At 33.7% G+C, this 11,779-nt stretch overlaps 1 long non-coding RNA gene across 1 annotated transcript in view; it reads right to left on the bottom strand.

The window, feature by feature from the left end:
- Positions 1 to 314: 314 nt before the first annotated feature.
- Positions 315 to 11,779, bottom strand: part of LOC148945125 (uncharacterized) — a 210,738-nt gene continuing 199,273 nt past the window's right edge. The window contains exon 3 of the long non-coding RNA XR_016142739.1: positions 315 to 1,068. This is a non-coding gene — a long non-coding RNA (uncharacterized LOC148945125). The remainder of the gene's footprint in view (positions 1,069 to 11,779) is intronic.

The following is an 11,779-nucleotide window of genomic DNA, read 5'->3' as shown; positions in this document are numbered from 1 at the left end:
CCACGGAGAAAGTAAAAATTAGGTACCTCAAAATGTCGATCGCATGTCTTAAGGGACTAGAACTCTCAATTTCCGAACTAATGAGCATCCTCCAAAGTTTCTACGATCACGTGCGGGAGGTTGAGAATTAGGAAGGGGCAACCCCCTCCTATAAGGAATAGATTCTGCTAATTTTGGGGTTTATTGTTCATGGCTCCCGGCTGAGACTTTCCCATCCCCTTTTCTTCTGTAATTCAACAAAAAAGAAGACTTGTATTCGCTACTGTATAGCCTATGAAAACTGACTGCTAGATTTAATTCCATTAAAATATATTCTAAGAATTTTATTCTGAAGCAAGGTACAAAAAAAGTTGATTTTCAATCTCGGAAGCAAACATAGTACATAAAATAATAGACGTGGAATTTTTGTTCTAATTTAGGAATTCTTTGACTCTGTGGCAGCACAGTGTATTAATGCTCTTCTTGACAAGAGGAAACACAGGGATATATCCTTGCTGCCACAAGGTTGGGCGATAGGCTTCCTACTTGTTTGTGTAAAAAAATGTTCAGCCACCGAAACGTCGATTTATCGCCTTATGCGTCAACAATGGGTTTTTTGAGATCTTTATACTTTATCCTTTTAGGAAGTCCTTGAAACGTAACATGAATTTACAATTGATAAAATAGAAGTTTCGACATGTACTGGGAAAGTTGAAAAGCAACGCTTCTAATAACCCGAATTTCTCGGTGTTTCTGCAAATTTCACAGAACGAAAATTTGTTTCTTCGAAATTGCTCCGAAAATTCACGTCAACGTGGAACGCAAATCATTAAATTTTGTCAACACAAATTTTCACTAAACTCAGGTATAGTATAAGCGCTGGACAACGCAAAACGTTAAAATGAAGAACAAGCAGTTACAGTTTGAGATACAATGCAGTTTTAACCAGCTATTCTTAATTTTCTGAATGTGTGCTTCCGTAAAGTCGAACCAAAAAGCCATTCTGTTATATCTTTTAATAGTGTTCAACTCATCTATAGCTCAAATCAGCAGATATGACACTGACAGGCCTAAGCGGTACAGATGAACCTGAAAAGAAAAAGATGAAGTACATTTTTCGAGGTTCTAGCTATATTGTAAAACAAACAAACTGTGGAAAAAGTGAATAAAATGAAAATGTGGAATTTCCGATCTGTTCTTGTCCTATCTGAGAAGTTAAGAAAGAAGCAGCGTCAACAGTAGCGTTAATTTGGAAGACCTGGGTAGGGGGGGGGGTCAAAAATTTTGTGTTTTTCCTGGAAAACATTGTCATGGATGCTTGTTTAATCGATTGTGTAGTTGTTGTTGTTTTTTTCCATGAGTGACAGAGTCGAATCAATGAATAGAGAAAAAGACAAGAGAACCGTCCAAATTATTAAAATGAGCAAATATCAGTAATTGTCGAAAACACGTAATGCCACTTAAATCATCAAATATAGCGGCCTTGAAAATCTGGAAAAGATGATTTTCCCCCTCTATCTGCAACAATGCAAAATTTGCTCTTTTTTCCTAAAAAAAACAGTCAAGGTTGCTGTATTTTTTTTTTCTAAAAAAGACGTGTCTAATTGTTTGATTGTTTCTTGTCGTTTTTTTTCTGAATTTTTCAGGGGTGACAACCTATAAACGGATATAAACAAATTTTTGATACGTTTTTTAAAGCATTTTCTTGTAGTATCTCCCCTAAAACGAATCCCCCCTCAAACTTAACGTTCACCCCTGCCTTGGTGACCGTACAGAATTAATGGTTAAGGTAGAGAAATGGCCAAGAGGACTGTCAAAATTATTAGAACGAAAGAATTACTAGAACTTCATTAAAATACTGAAATGATGGTTTCGGCCCTCTATCTGCAACAGTACATAACTTTTGTGTTTCAAACAGTTCGTGGTAACGAACTGTAAGTAAGGAGCGACCCGGCTCAATGGTAACCGAAACTCTAGAAAACGGTATTTTGATACATCAGAAGATACATCAAAAGAATCAGATTTTAATGCTGATTTCAAATATATAAGTTTCATCAAGTTTAGTCATACCTATCAAAAGTTACGTGCCTGAGGAAATTTGGCTGATTTTCGAAAAAAGGGGGAAAGACCCCTTTAAAGTTATAGAACCTTAATGAAAATCACACCATCATATTCCGCGTATCAGAGAAGACTACTGTAGAGGTTTCAACCTCCTATCTACAAAAATGTGGAATTTTGCATTTTATACCAGAAGAAAGATCACGGGTGCGTGTTAAGGCTATTTGTTTTTTTTTGTTTTTTTTTCCCCAGGGGTGATCGTATCGACCCCGTGGTCCTAGAATATCGTGGGAGGGCTCATTGGAATGGCAATTAAAAGTTCTAGTGCATATTTTAAGTGCCCAAAAAATAGAGGGCAACTAGGCCCCCTCCCACGCTAATTTTTTCCCCAAAGTACCTGATCAAAATTTTGAGATAGCCATTTTGTTCAACATGTTCGAAAATATTATAAGTATGTCTTTTAAGATGACTTAATCCCCCGAATTTTCCGCGGGGAGGGCTGAAAGTCATGAGCATTACTTAATGTTAACATATAGTATTGGTTATTGGGAAGTATACAGACGTTTTCAGGGGAGATTTTTCCTAGTAGTGGGGGGGGGGGATCGGGGGTTAGTTGGAAGGATCTTTCCATAAAGGAAGTTATCATGGGGGAAGGGAAATTGCTATGAAGGGGACGCCGGAATTCCCAGCATTATTTAAAAAAAAGATCAGAAATTGAATATAAAAAAACAAGTTTTTCAACTGCAACAGCAGCAACATCAAAACTTTAATCGAACAGAAAATATTACATATATGATTGGGTTCACCCCTAGTCAATACCTCGCTCTTTAAGCCAAAGATTTTTTAGTACTTTCATTAGAGCTATTTATTCTAATTAACGGCCTTTTTGATTAAGCGGTCATTTTCAAAGAATTGGAACAAAATTTGAACTTTAGCTTAAAGAGCAAGGTATTGACTAGGGGGCGAACCCCCTAAAATACGTATTAAAAATATATGAATATAGAAGTTCGTTACGTAAGTTAATTCGTAAGTTACGTATATTTATTACTAGTAAAAACGTTCGTACATAAAATTAAATAAGTTTCAAGAAAGCCATTTAACCAAATAAAAGTAAATTGATATGAAAATTTGGTTCTAATCATTCATTTACTGTGAGCCAAGATCAAAACTTGCATTTATTCAAAAACTATCAGAAATTAAATAAAAAAAAATTGTTTTTTACCTGAAAGTAAGGAGCGACATTAAAACTTAAAACGAACAGAAATTATTACCTATATGGAAGGGGCTGTCCCCTCTTCAACGCCTCGCTCTTTACGATAAAGTTTGACTTTCTCACAACTCTATTTTTTTTAAACAATGAAAAACTTTAGCGTAAAGAGCGAGGTGAGTAGTAAGAGTATGTAAGATTTGACGGGTGGTTGCGTAATTTGTCTTATCTCTAGCATGTACATGAATATACAGTACAGTTTCATGTGGACATTTTAAAAAGCGAGATATTTATTATAAATTTGGAACAATATCAATCTATGGAAATGGTTAACGATAACAAACATGTTTTCAACCAGATGGTTTTTTTATTGAAACCTCCGCTTTGAATACTTTTCCTCTGAAACACTGGTTCTGGGGCCGGTTTGTCGATGATGTGATCCCTGTCTGGAATCACGGAGAGATAGAACTTAACGCTTTTTTACTTCATCTTAATAGTTTCGATTCCAACCTTCAGTTCACCTTGGAACTGGAAGATAATCATAAACTGCCTTTTTTAGACGTCTTAATCTTCAATAAATCTCTCAGCCTTGAATATTCAATTTATAGAAAACGTACAAATAATGATAGTTATTTGCATTTTTCTTCCAATCACCCTCCTTGTGTAAAAAGAGGAGCATTTATATATTTAGTTGATCGTATAATAAGAATTTGTTCAAAGGCTCATATAATCCCAGAATTAAATTATCTGAAGGACATTTTGTTTTGCAATGGATGTCCCATCAAGTTACTGGAATCCATCATAGAAAAAAGACAAAAAAAGTCAGAAAAGTATTTTTCATCTCCACAACCTTCGAAAGATATTATCCTTTTAATGAATGATCAGAAAGTCTTTATTTTTTTACCCTTTTTTTCCAAATTAGGTGACAAAATGCAAAGAAGTTTTAAAAAACACGACTTGAATGTCACCTTAGAAAATTATAATGAAGTCGAGAACTATTTTAACAGTGGTAAAGATAAAACGAGCCCTATTTTAGGCAGTGTTGTTAATAGCGTTCCATGTTCTTGCGGTTGTTTCTATGTTGGAAGAACCCTTAAGCAATTGGGGGAGAGATTATTGGAACACAGGTCCTGAATCGACAAAGCTATGGAGCTATGCCAAAGGCCTGAGATTTTCGATTCCGCCTTGGCTCAGCATGTGTATGACAACCCGCACCATTTCGTTTTATTCGATAACACCTCCATTATTGCCCCTGTTAAAGGTCTCATCCAAGTATTCAGGGAGGCAGTTGAGATAAGGAAGTAAATTCACCGAAAGGTAGCTCTCAATAGAGACACGGGAGAAACCTATTTAAGCCCCATTTATAATGAGCTAATTAATTCTGATCGTTTTTACTTAAATATTAAAAAAAAATCACATTTACTAACCTAACCTAATTTGTGATGATATTTTACCTGGAAAATGTTTAGCTTTTAAAAATGCTTTGTATAATTTAAAAAATTGAGTTCCCATGTATTTTTTCATTCAGTTACCCTTTCACCGTTACATGGAGAGGGTCTTCAAATTTTAGTTGCGCTTCGTTTCAAGGTTTGAAAATTTTTCTTTTACAGTATCCATGGATTTTTATTAGTAATTTTGATGTTATTATCTTGCACTGAGGACGGTCAAGTGGAGGTCTTGACTGAAATATTTGCATTTTACTCCATATGTTTCACTGGCTTGTATAATCCTCGTTTTTCTCTTCTTTTTTTTGACTATTGTTTCGTTTTAACAGTGTTGTCAATTTAAAACAGAGTTTAACGTTATAGTATACTAAAAAGTTGATACTAAGAGAGATGTAGATGGCAAGAAAAGAATTTTAATAACGGATGAGGTGATGGCAGCGGGGTGTCTTAGAGTACTTATAGTGCTGTACTGTGGGCCGAATTGCTTGCGAAAAAACCCAAATGAGTGAGTTGAAATGTGTTCTTGGGGAGATGAGTTGATGGCAGAAGGATGTCTTAGAGTAGTTATAGTGTGATAGTGGGGGGCGAGTTGCTAGCGAAAAACCCGCGTGGATAACTTGAAATAAAATTTTTTAACAAGAAATCTCTGAAAAAATATTGTTGGTGGGGATGGGGTGATGTCAGTGGGGTTGTCTTAGAGTAGTTATAGTGTGATAGTTTTGGGGTGTATTGCTTACAAAAAAACCCGAGTGGAAGAGTTGAACATAAAATTTCTAACGAGAAATGGCTAAAAAGTGTTTTGTGGCAAATGGCTTGATGGTTTAAGGATGTCTTAGAGTAGTTCTAGTGTGATAGTGGAGGGGGGGGGGGCGAATTGCTAGAAAAAAACCCAAATGAATGAGTTGAAAAAAAAATTTAAACGAGAAATGTCTGAAAAGTGTTCTTGGGAAGATGGGTTGATGGCAGATGGATGTCTTAGAGTAGTTATAGTGTGATAGTGGGGGGCGAATTGCTAGCGAAAAAACCCGAGTGGATGACTTGAAATAAAATTTTTAAACGAGAAATCTCTGAAAAAATATTTTTTGGGGGAAGGGGTGATGTCAGCAGGGTGTCTTAGAGTACCTATACTGCTCTACTGTGGGCCGAATTGCTTGCGAAAAACCCGAATGAATGAGTTGAAATGAAATTTTTAACGAGAAATGTCTGAAAAGGGTTTTTTGGGGGATAAGGCGATGGCAGAAGGGTGTCTTAGAGTTGTTATAGTGTTGTACTATTGCACGAGTTGAGAGCGAAAAACCCGTATGGATGAATTGAAATAAAAATTTTTAACAAGAAATCTCTGAAAAAATATTTTTGGTGGGGATGGGGTGATGTCAGCGGGGTGCCTTAGAGTAGCAATAGTGTGATAGTTTGGCTGCGTATTGCTTACAAAAAACCCGAATGGATGACTTGAAAATAAAATTTTTAACTAGAAATGGCTGAAAAGTGTTTTGGGGGAGATGGCTTGATGGCAGAAGGATGTCTTAGCGTAGTTATAGTGTGATAGTGGAGGGGGGGGCGAATTGATAGCGAAAAACCCAAATGAATGAGTTGAAAAAACATTTTAAAAAATAAATGTCTGAAAAGTGTTCTTGGGGAGATGGGTTGATGGCAGAAGGATGTCTTAGAGAAGTTATAGTGTGATAGTTGGGGGCGAATTGCTAGCGAAAAACCCGAGTGGATAACTTGAAGTAAAATTTTTAAAGAAAAATGTCTGAAAAGTGTTCTTGGGGAGATGGGTTGATAGCAGAAGGGTGTCTTAGAGGAACTATAGTGTGATAGTGGGGGCTAATTGCTAGCGAAAAAACCGAGTGGATGACTTGAAATAAAAATTTTTAACAATAAATCTCTGAAAAAATATTTTTTGGGGGATGGGGTGATGTCAGCGGGGTGTCTTAGAGTAGCTATAGTGCTCTACTGTGGTTTGAATTGCTTGCGAAAAACCCGAATGAATAAGTTGAAATGAAATTTTTAACGAGAAAGGTCTGAATAGAAATTTTTGGGAGCGGGGGCCATGGCAGAAGGATGTCTTAGAATAGTTATAATGGTATATTATAACACTAATTGCTTCCGAAAAAACCTAATGAATGACTTGAAAGTAAAAATTTTAACAAAAAAAATGTATGGAAAAATATGTTGGGGGCGATGGGGTGATGTTAGCCGGGTGTCTTAGAGTACTTATAGTGCTGTACTGTGGGTCGAATTGCTTGCGAAAAAACTTGATTGAATGAGTTGAAATAAAATTTTTGACGAGAAATGGTTGAAGAGTGTTCTTGGGGAGATGGGCTGATGGCAGAATGATATCTTAGAGTAGTTATAGTGCGATAGTTTGGGGGCGTAGTGCTTTCAAAAAACCCGAGTGGATGACTTGAAAATAAAATTTTTAACGAAAAATGGCTGAAAAGTGTTTTGGGGGAGATGGGTTTATGGCAGAAGGATGTCTTAGCGTAGTTATAGTGTGAAAGTGGGGGGCGAATTGCTTCCGAAAAAACCTAATAAATGAGTTGAAATAAAATTTTTAACTAGAAATGGCTGAAAAGTGTTTTGGGGGGAGATGGGGCGATAACAGAGGGATGTCTTAGCATAGTTATAGTGTGATAGTGGGGGTGAATTGCTAGCCTAAAATCTGAGCTAATAAGGATTTTTGACCGTAAACTCTAGTTTTTTTTGTAAGAAATTATGAAAATGACAATTCTTTTATTCAAATTTTAAAATAAAGACCATTTAGAATCGAAAAATAAAACACTTTCCTTATAATTGGCGTTAATAGGGGTGTTTGATCATAAACTATAGTTCGTTTTTTTAAGACAATTATGGAAAATACAAGTCGTTGGCTCATAGGTGAAACTTAAGTCCTTTTATGGATCGAAAAATAAAACTATTTCTGTAAAATCTGAGCTAATAAGGGGTTTTGACCGTAAACTCTAGTTTTTTTTAAGAAAATTAGGGAAGATACAATTCTCTAGTTCAAATGTGAAAAGTAAGTCTATTTTTGGATCGAAAAATAAAACTATTTCCGTAATATCTGAGCTAGTAAGGGTTTTTGACCGTAAACTCTAGTTTCTTGTAAGAAAATTATAGAAAATACAATTTTCTGCTTCAAATGTGAAACTTAGGTCCATTTTGGATCGAAAAATAAAACTATTTCCGTAAATTCTGAACTAATAAGGTTTTTTGACCGTAAACTCTAGTTTTTTTTGTAAAAAAATTATGGAAAATACAATTCGTTGGCTCATAGGTGAAACTTAGGTCCATTTTGGATCGAAAAATAAAACTATTTCCGTAAAATCTGAGCTAATAAGGGTTTTTTACCGTAAACTCTAGTCTTTTGTAAGAAAATTATGGAAAATACAATTCTCTGGTTCAAATGTGAAACTTAAGTCCATTTTTGGATCGACAAATAAAACTATTGCCGTAAAATCTGAGCTAATAAGGGTTTTTGACCGTAAACTCTAGTGTTGTGTAAGAAAATTATGGAAAATACAATTCGTTGGCTCATAGGTGAAACTTAAGGCCAGTTTTGGATCGAAAAATAAACTATTTCCGTAAAATCTGAGATAATAAGGGTTTTTGACCGTAAACTCTACTTTTATGTAAGAAAATTATGGAAAATACAATTTTCTGGTTCAAATGTGAAACTTAAATCCATTTTTGGATCGAGAAATCAAACTATTGCCGTAAAATCTGAACTAATAAGGGTTTTTGACCGTAAACTCTAGTGTTGTGTAAGAAAATTATGGAAAATACAATTCGTTGGCTCATAGGTGAAACGTAAGTCCAAAACTCTAGTTTTTGTATGAAAATTATGGAAAATAGAATTCTCTGGTTCAAATGTGAAACTTAAGTCCATTTTTTGATCGAAAAATAAAACTATTTCCATAAAATCTGAGCTAATAAGGGTTTTTGACCGTAAACTCTCGTTTTTTGTAAGAAAATTATGGAAAATACAATTCTCTGGTTCATATGTGAAACTTAAGTCCATTTTTGGATCGAAAAATAAAACTATTTCCGTAAAATCTGAGCTAATAAGGGTTTTTGAACTCTAGTTTTTTTTGTAAGAAAATTATAAAAAATACAATTCGCTGGCTCATAGGTGAAACTTAAGTCCGGTTATGGATCGAAAAATAGACTATTTCTGCAAAATCTGAGCTAATAAGGGTCTTTGACCGTGAACTCTAGTTGTTTGTAAGAAAATTAGGGAAAATACAATTCTCTGGTTCACATGTGAAACTTAAGTCTATTTTTGGATCGAAAAATAAAACTATTTCCGTAATATCTGAGCTAGTAAGGGTTTTTGACCGTAAACTCTAGTTTCTTGTAAGAAAATTATAGAAAATACAATTTTCTGCTTCAAATGTGAAACTTAGGTCCATTTTGGATCGAAAAATAAAACTATTTCCGTAAATTCTGAACTAATAAGGTTTTTTGACCGTAAACTCTAGTTTTTTTTGTAAAAAAATTATGGAAAATACAATTCGTTGGCTCATAGGTGAAACTTAGGTCCATTTTGGATTGAAAAATAAAACTATTTCCGTAAAATCTGAGCTAATAAGGGATTTTGACCGTAAACTCTACTTTTTTGTAAGAAAATTATGGAAAATACAATTCTCTGGTTCAAATGTGAAACTTAAGTCCATTTTTGGATCGACAAATAAAACTATTGCCGTAAAATCTGAGCTAATAAGGGTTTTTGACCGTAAACTCTAGTGTTGTGTAAGAAAATTATGGAAAATACAATTCGTTGGCTCATAGGTGAAACGTAAGTCCAAAAATCTAGTTTTTTGTATAGGAAAATTATGGAAAATACAATTTTCTGGTTCAAATGTGAAACTTAAGTCCATTTTTGGATGGAAAAATAATACTATTTCCGTAAAATCTGAGCTAATAAGGGTTCTTGACCGTAAACTCTAGGTTTTTTTTGTAAGAAAATTATAGAAAATACAATTCGTTGGCTCATAGGTGAAATTTAAGTCCAGTTATGGATCGAAAAATAAACTATTTCCGTAAAATCTGACATAATAAGGGTTTTTGACCGTAAACTCTAGTTTTTTGTAAGAAAATTATGGAAAATACAATTTTCTGGTTCAAATGTGAAACTTAAGTCCATTTTTGGATCGAAAAATAAAACTATTTCCGTAAAATCTGAGCTAATAAGGGTTTTTGACCGTAAACTCTAGTCTTTTGTAAGTAAATTATGGAAAATAAAATTTGTTGGCTCATAGGTGAAACTTAAGTCCAGTTTTGGATCGAAAAATAAACTATTTCTGTAAAATCTGAGCTAATAAGGGTTTTTGACCTTAAACTCTAGTTTTTTGTAAAAAAAATTATGGAAAATAAAATTATCTTGTTCAAATGTGAAACTTAAGTCCATTTTTGGATCGAAAAATAAAAATATTTCCGTAAAATCTGAGCTAATAAGGGTTTTTGACCGTAAACTCAAGTTTTTTGTAAGAAAATTATGGAAAATGTAATTCTCTGGTTCAAATGTGAAACTTAAGTCCATTTTTGGATCGAAAAATAAAACTATTTCCGTAAAATCTGAGAAGCTTGACCGTAAACTCTAGTTTTTTTTGGAAGAAAATTATGGAAAATACAATTCTCTAGTTCAAATGTGAAACTTAAGTCCAGTTTTGGATACTCATAATGATGAGGACTGATGGTTCTAATTCAATATTTTTTTCATAAAAACATACAATTTTTTTTTAAACTTCGAAATTATTCAACTTTATTTTTTTTTTTTTTTTTGTATGTATCTTAAAATTAAAAAAATATGATTAAGGCTCAAACAATTGTACTCTATGATTGCTCAGAAACACGATGTGGCTTTCCCACTGGTATTCTATGTCCGGTTATCGACACTACCTAGTCTATTGCATGTATTAAATCAGTATTTTTTTACGCAGTGGAACGATAAACACATAAGTCATATCTTTAAAAAAAAGTGAAGATGGAACATTTTAATAAAGTGTGTTCACATGACAAGGTTATTGTAGCAATGAATGCCAACAAGGAGAAGTATTTAAACTATGAAACAAGTACAAGTGGTATCACTATTGGAAATGTATCCATGCATTGTCATGACAGTAAGGAATTAAATTTCTTTGGAATACCGAAAAAACTCAACTCTTATGTTGGTGGTTTTGCGAGATTGAGATCTCCAGAGATGATTGCACTCAAAGAGAATGCCAACATAAAAATAATCATTGATGATAGAGGACAACTCCTTGCTACTGTTGCAGGTAACACATTACCTACTGATACATCCAATTGTCAGATTTTGGGTATTAGCATTCAACGGAAGGTCAAAAAAAGAAAGGCCTACGCTTTATTTCATTTTTTAAGGTTGATTTAGACGAGGTTACGTGTGCGCACGTAACCTCGTCTAAATTAACCTTAAAAAATGAAATAAAGCTATGTCGACTTCGCATATTTTATTCAACATATCCGACAAAGGATGCTGAAAAAGAATTTATTCACTCTGATATTTAGATTTTGTTAATTATAATTGCTGTAACTGATAAAAGATGTTGATAAAAAAAAAAAATTTCTCTCTGATACTTAAATTTTGTCAATTTTATCCCATGTACCCGAGAAAGGGATGTTGATATAGAATTTAATCAATCTGATACTTAGATTTTGTCAATTTTGTCCCATGTACCTGAGAAAGGGATGTTGATATAGAATTTAATCAATCTGATACTTACATTTTGTCAATTTTATCTGATATTTTATCCTATGTATCCGAGAAAAAGATGTTGATGCAGAATTTATCCACTCTGATACTTAAATTTTGTTAATTTTATCCGACATATTCGATAAAGGATGTGGTTAAAGCATTTATTCATTCGGATATGATCATCTTGTTAATCTTATTGGATGCATCTCACAATGAATGTTGATAAAAAAAATTTATTCACTCATACCCTTAGATTTTTTAACATTCTTCTGATGTATTTGTCAACAGATGTTGACAAAAATAATTTATTCACTCTAACACTTAGATTTTGTCAACTTTTTCCTATGTATCCGAGAATTTGGATGTTGATATAGA

Source organism: Artemia sp. Qi Xiang Cuo, chromosome 13 (genome assembly GCF_049724085.1).
Source record: "Artemia sp. Qi Xiang Cuo chromosome 13, ASM4972408v1, whole genome shotgun sequence".
NCBI classification, from domain to species: domain Eukaryota; kingdom Metazoa; phylum Arthropoda; class Branchiopoda; order Anostraca; family Artemiidae; genus Artemia; species Artemia sp. Qi Xiang Cuo.
This window is presented reverse-complemented; position numbering and strand designations above follow the sequence as displayed.